At 38.3% G+C, this 6,924-nt stretch overlaps 1 long non-coding RNA gene across 1 annotated transcript; it reads right to left on the bottom strand.

Moving 5' to 3' along the window:
* Positions 1-301: 301 nt before the first annotated feature.
* On the bottom strand, positions 302-2,423 carry LOC145425715 (uncharacterized). Its single transcript, XR_013906448.1, has 2 exons — positions 1,508-2,423; positions 302-1,375 (listed from the first exon to the last, which is right to left on the bottom strand). It is a non-coding gene; the product is annotated as an uncharacterized LOC145425715 (long non-coding RNA).
* Positions 2,424-6,924: the final 4,501 nt, after the last annotated feature.

Raw genomic sequence — 6,924 nt, forward strand, 5'->3', positions numbered from 1 at the left:
TCTTTGTTCTTGTCGGGCTGATTCTCTGTCCATTCTCTGGTCTCTTGTTGCTTGAGACTGCATCAATGATTTCACCAGAGCTGTCAGTTCATCCAGTCTATCGCCAGGTTTAGCTCCTGCTTTAGCCACTGGATCAGCTGTAGCACCTTCACCATCCTCTGCCACTTCATTACTGTCATTCATCTTTCCACTTCTCGTCATCATATTTACCTCATTCATTAGAGGCAGCACTCCTGACACCACTTGTCAGTTTTGGCCGGCGGTCATAGGTTCTGTCCAATAATATGACGCGAGACTGGAGTAAAAGACATCCATGGATTGGCACTTTATTAAAGAAGGAGCATGATAACAGCAAAACACTAACCACAACTAAACAAAATGGCTTCCTTTTATACTCTACCTTTTCCAGGTGAGCATCCGGAATAGCCCAAGTATGGGGGTTAACTAATCAAAATGAACACATAACCCTCCACACAAACAAACATACAATAACATTAAAGCACATCACAAACATATACATATTTCCAACACACTATAAACAAACCAATAACATAAGCTTCACCCATTTCTATCTAAATTAAAACCCTCTTTATCCATACTCCCTAACCTGGCACACTGGTCTGCCCCAAGAGCTCTTAAACAGGTGATTGAGCTGCTTTCACTCTTTTGCTCCACATCCTGCAAGAAGCAACTAGGACAGGTGAGTACCTTTACAAGTTCTCATTTCGCATATGTTTAGGTTATTGATAAATGATTAACTGCAAGCAGCTCTAACTTTGGCTCTTCTCCGACACAGGTAGGATAGTGATGGGCAGATGAAGCTTCATGAAGCACTGAAGCTTTTCATCCAATTGCTTCACCCCAGCGCAAAACTTCTTAAAGCTTCATTTGCTCTAGTAGGACACCTACTGGACGTCAAAATATTAGTTGGCATGAATTTGAAGAGTGTGGCCTTTTGCACACAGCCTGTACATGTCAACAACAAAAGGAGTGTGTAAAACATGTATATTGTAGTGATGGCAGTATACTGTGTATATTTATGCTGGCAGTATGGAAAATGATCATTTGGAAATGCTTAAAATGGAAATGATCATTTACTGTGAGGTGAGGTGTGGTTGGGGTGTGGACAGTAGTTGTGCTTTTGTAACGTTGAGGTATGGACAGCTACACACTGAGGCGTCAGTCCTGCCTGTTCACATTTTATTCTGTAAAAACTAAATTTTCACTGCTTTTATGACCTTTTTAGTGGGGAGAACATAGCTAGGATTTAATGATTTAACAAATCTTTTGAATCCTTTGTCCTCCACAATGCTAAATGGCTGGGAGTCCTCAATCACCATGCTAACCAGGTTTTCATCTATTTGAGATTGTTCTCCTGAGGAAAGACAATAAAGACAAAGCACAGATATAAATAACCACACACGTGACTTATTACAGTTGTATAATATTGTTATATCATTTAGTAACATTACTGCATGCTATATTATCATGGCATTTGATGGCTCACCTGGTCTTGCTCCACAATCGCTGTTCCCCTTATTCTCATGCAAAGCTCTGTAGTGCCTAAGCATGGATGAGGTGTTGTTGTTATATCCCAGCTCCCTGGCACATAGCAAACACTTCACCTTGTACAAAAGTAAAGACAGCTTAACATAAATTGTATTGCACCATCAGTATTATGAAAATACATCTTCTGTAGAAATACCTTGTTGGGAGGAATAAGATCAAAATGTTCCCACACAGGGGAGGACATCCTCCTCTTCTTAGCTGCCTCCATTCTCTCCTGACTTTCTCCCCTCACTCTCATAAACCTCCAAACTGTCTCCAAACTCTCACTAACCGCAACTCTCCATCAAACACCTACATTTTTGAATGAAGTCTGAGGGGTTTGTATCGCTGTCATATCTCGCGGCAAAGTTCGAACCACTTCATAAACCAGTCACGTGGTACAGCCGGGCAGCGAGGCTTCGGACGTCATCATTTTCAGCTCCTCCCATAAATGAAGCAAGCCTCGATACGCGCATCGCGGAAACGCCCCCTCCATTACTCGACACAAGCTTCGAAGCCTCGATACAGAACATCACATCACTAAGGTAGGATGGCCAGTCCCACTGTCTCTTTTCTGTTACAAGCTGTCAATTTAATCGTATGTCAAATAACCTAATAAAAGACTCCATAAGAACTAGTGTGTTTTCTTTATTACCCCATTTTAAATTCCCAATCCAACAATTTATTATTAACAATACCAACCAGGTAATGGAACCCCTGGTCTCCATTACATGAAGCTATTTTTATTTTTGTATGACACCTGATTTATATGGAATATGGCTGAAGTAAACTAAAGTCTAAAATACTTAGTCAGTCATTTGTTTAATAGTAATTTAACATTATATAATTCACATATAAAACTATTAATTGTAATTTTAAATGGTTTAAAAGCATGTAGAATAGCATATGTAGGCAAGTATATTTCTATTTTATTTATGTATTTATTTAAATTTATTTATCTGTTTTTATCAAGGCAATCATAATGAAGCGATTCGTTTTATTTTGTAGATTCGAGCTGCTCTATATCTGTATTTTTGGCCACCAGATGTCACCAGACAGGACTGTGTTTTAAAGCTTCGGGTAATGAACCATTTTTAGATACGAGGTTGAATGCTTCAGAAAGCTTCATTTGTCCATCACTATCATCTGCTATGAAACTTCAGGAGTAGCAGATGACAGGAAGTGGTGACTGTGAGTCACCACTTCCTGTCATTAAAAATAATCCAGGTGTGAGGCTTCAATTACAAGAACGGGATGGTACAGCCAACTTTTATCCTATGGCAGGAAATCAGTAGTGACAGTCAGAGTGTAAGAGCAGCAAACTGATGCCAGACTGATGTTTACAACTGCGTCACCTTCACTACCCCTGTATGTTTGTAAAATCCATAATAATAATAATCCAGTGTGGAGTCTATGCCAGTCTTACAAGATATAAAATTATTATCAATAAATAAACAGCCACTGAAACTAATATGAAGAAAAGTACTGTTTACTGTACACTACTATTCCTAGTGTATATATTTTATATCGTATATCTTATTCATCTGTTCCTCTGTCTCTCCTGCTGCTTTGAGCATGTACATGACAAAATAATTTCCCTCGGGATAAATAAAGTTGTTCTTATTCTTATTTACTCAAAAATGAATTAAACAGATAATCACTTTTAATATTTAAATACCCTGTAAGATAAATCAGTTACAAAATATATATTCATAGAAAATAAATGTTTCCATAATATCTGAAAGTACAACTACATATGTGACTGAGTGATGGTGTCCCACTGATTAATGCCCCACTACATCAGTGACTCGTGAAAGCTTTGCATTGCAAAGGTTAATAATAATAATAATAATAATAATAAAGAAATAAATAAAATGTATTTTTGAGGAAGTTCATTACAACTCATGTCTCAGCTACACTTCCTCTGATCCTCATCACAACTCTCTGTCTACACAAACAAAGAAATAAAAGAATTGGTGTTGACACTTGTGTTTGATGCATTTCTGCAGCTCATTCATGATTCAGGCTGTGAAAGTTTGGGCGATTATCAACAGGTTTATCTACTTAATGTCAGCAGGTCATTGCTCGTTGCATCTTTGCCATCTTTCTGTTTATGTCTGTAAAAACTACAAACTCTTTTAGAAACATGCTTTCTGTAAGTCAGTGTCAAAGGTGCGAAAACTGACTGCTACTAAATGAATATGGAGAGAGCCAGAACTTTATTTTTATTGGTCACCTGAAACCTAAATACGTAGTCAACAACTTTTATGTGCTCTAAAACGCAGCTTGTCATGTGAAAATCCTCCAGGCACCTTCTGTACAGAGTGTCGAAATAAGTGTCAAAATGATCCGGAAACTATATCTATGGAACGCCAGGACTGCCATAATGAATTAATTAAATACACCATTAAATAATTAATTAAATGTGGCAATAATTAATTAAAATTGGAATTAATTAATTAAATAAATAGTTGACACATGTAATTAATTAATTATTGACACATTTAATTAATTATTTATGTATTTCACATTTTAATTAATTATTGACACATTTAATTAATTATTGACACATTTAATTAATTATTTAATGATATATTTATTTATTTCATTTTGGCAGTCCTGGCGCCTGGCTCTCATCATGAAATAATTTTATCTGTCAGCCTCACCCATCAAACTCAGGGGGCGGGGTTAACGCTGCCCATGCAGCTTCTCTAACATTCGATTGGTTGCCGTGCAAAGTAAGTCAAAACAGGTCGATCCTAGATAATCGATTGCTTGTGTAGACTTGGGGCAGCCAGGTATCCCAGAATGCAGATCAAATCACAGGCAGCAATGGTGGTGGTGTAGTTTTAAAATACCCCGTTTTTCTGTCACCAGCTACACTTTTAACAGTGTTTTAGCCGCGAATGTCGCGACGTATGTCTGGTCAGGTTGTCAACATAGAACATGTTTGCAAAAGTGCTCAGATGTTTTCAGAGATTTCACTAGCTCTGCTAACAATTAGCATGCAGAGTGCACCGAGGAGGTTACGTTAACCGGTTTGTTTACATATTCCACTCTCCTTGTTCCACATGTTGCATTCGCAGATTCTCATTTTCACCGAACGATCGTCTCTTTCCGCCTGGTCTTGTGTCTCTGTGCTTCTGTAACATAAAGAACGAGCTGACATTTTTCTCACGAAACCAGCGATCAGCTCAACAGACCCTCAGTTTACCTGCATGCATCCTCCTCCTCATGTCAGCTGTTTAACACCTGCTGCTAATTCAAGAAACACGCCCACGTTACCTGGTGATAGTCACAGTTTAACTGGGCAGCCGGTGCTCGATATAAAGCAATGTCAGCGCATTTTTCTGCACAAGATAAGTAAATATAGTGTTTTCCCCGAGCGCAGAGCTGCTGGAGCTTGTTTCCTTACAGAGCACTTTATAGGCGAACAGCTTCATCAGCGGCTGATGTCCAATCACCGGCACACAGCTTTGAAACCTCAGCTGAGTTTTAGCTCTCAGTGGTTAAACACTGGACTTCATTCACTCAGGTTCTGTCTGTCGGGTCACGTTTACTTCGCTGTTTTATTTACAACTGAGCAAATCGGTTTGGCTGAGGTTAAAGTTATGTTTCATAACTGCATAGTTTCACAGACGTTTAATGGTTCACTGGCACATGTGTTAGACTGAACTATCATCTAAATATCATCTGTTTTTTAATAGTTATTCAACTGTATTCTAAGCACCAGCTGTCTGTTAGAATGTGATTTTTCTCTCTCTCTGTTGGCAGAGGTATAAAAATGCGCTTTCTTGGATTCATTTGGTGATTTATTCAATGTATAACTGTTATTCTAATCTGCTGCTGAGTCTCTTACACTTTTCTTTATGCTGTATATTTTCACGTCTCTGGAATAGTTGGAAGTTAGATTGTCAGCTGGGAAACTTTGTGTTAACTCATGGAGCTGAGGATATCGTGGATATGCTGACCTCGCTGCGTGGTGTACAGAGCGAGGTCAGCATGATTAATTTTCACAATAAAAATATTAGCCGAACATCATGAAGTCTGTATGTGTTTCATTGTGTCGAACAACCTTTGTACAGTTAAAGCCAGCAGTTACTACATGACGGAAACACCAACGTTATCTCTTTTATGCGTTTATACACAGGTCACGCTGATTACTGAACAAAAACCCAAAGATCAGATGTTAAACAGATTTATTTGCTCTCTCTCCTCCTTAAACATGTTTTTAATGTTAGTTATAATTCAGAATTGGCGACTGAAACACGTAGGACACATAAGAACATCAGGAAATAAAACACCGATAAATATAACCTCAGTAAAAGAAGTCAGCAGGGGTTACTACAGCTGTGTACCGGGGCCTGCGCTTTGTCGGTGGGATTGCTTGCGAGGCGAGCGGGTCTATCCCACGCTTTGCCGTGAGACTGGGCAGACATCTCCGAAATCATCGAAGCACTTTTGCAAAGAGGCTGTATCTTGACAAACCGACCAGACACATGAAGATTAAACCACTACATTCTCGGCTAAAAAAATATTAAAACGGTATTTGGTTACACACAAACAGGTTTTTCAAAGCTCAGTTCTGTTAGCTTCCACATGCCGGTTGTTGTGTGCTAGAAACAATGGCCACCAGGCCAAAGCAATGGTTTTGACTCGATCAGCGTTAACCCCGCCCCCTGAGTTTGATGGGTGAGGCTGACAGATAAAATTATTTCATGATGAGAGCCAGGCCTGCCAAAATGAAATAAATAAATATATCATTAAATAATTAATTAAATGTGTCAATAATTAATTAAATGTGTCAATAATTAATTAAAATGTGAAATACATAAATAATTAATTAAATGTGTCAATAATTAATTAATTACATGTGTCATAACTATTTATTTAATTAATTAATTCCAATTTTAATTAATTATATCCACATTTAATTAATTATTTAATGGTGTATTTAATTAATTCATTATGGCAGTCCTGGCGTTCCATACCTTCATCTAACTTTTCATCTTACATGTGTAAGAGTGAATGGTCTGGAAAAAAGAAAATATCCAGTTAGCGTGAACATGCCTTGTTGATGTCAGACGACAGAGGAGAATTGCCAGAATGCAAAAGGGACTCAAATAACCAGAAGACCACACAAGTTTCACTAAGAACAAAAGACGGGAAATACATGTCCTGGTCTAATGAGTCTGTGATAATGATTACTGACCTTCATTGTGACATGAACTAGAGTAAGGCACAGTGGTGAACCAGCGACTAATGCACGCAGGGAGTGAAGGGTGGTCTGTGTGGTTCCATCGAACAGAAAATTGACTGGCTCAAACAACCAAAAAGGTTCTGAAAGAAAGGTGTCAAAATGCATGGTGTATTGCA

The sequence above is a fragment of the Astatotilapia calliptera genome, chromosome 3, assembly GCF_964374335.1.
Source record: "Astatotilapia calliptera chromosome 3, fAstCal68.1, whole genome shotgun sequence".
Taxonomy (NCBI): Eukaryota; Metazoa; Chordata; class Actinopteri; order Cichliformes; family Cichlidae; genus Astatotilapia; species Astatotilapia calliptera.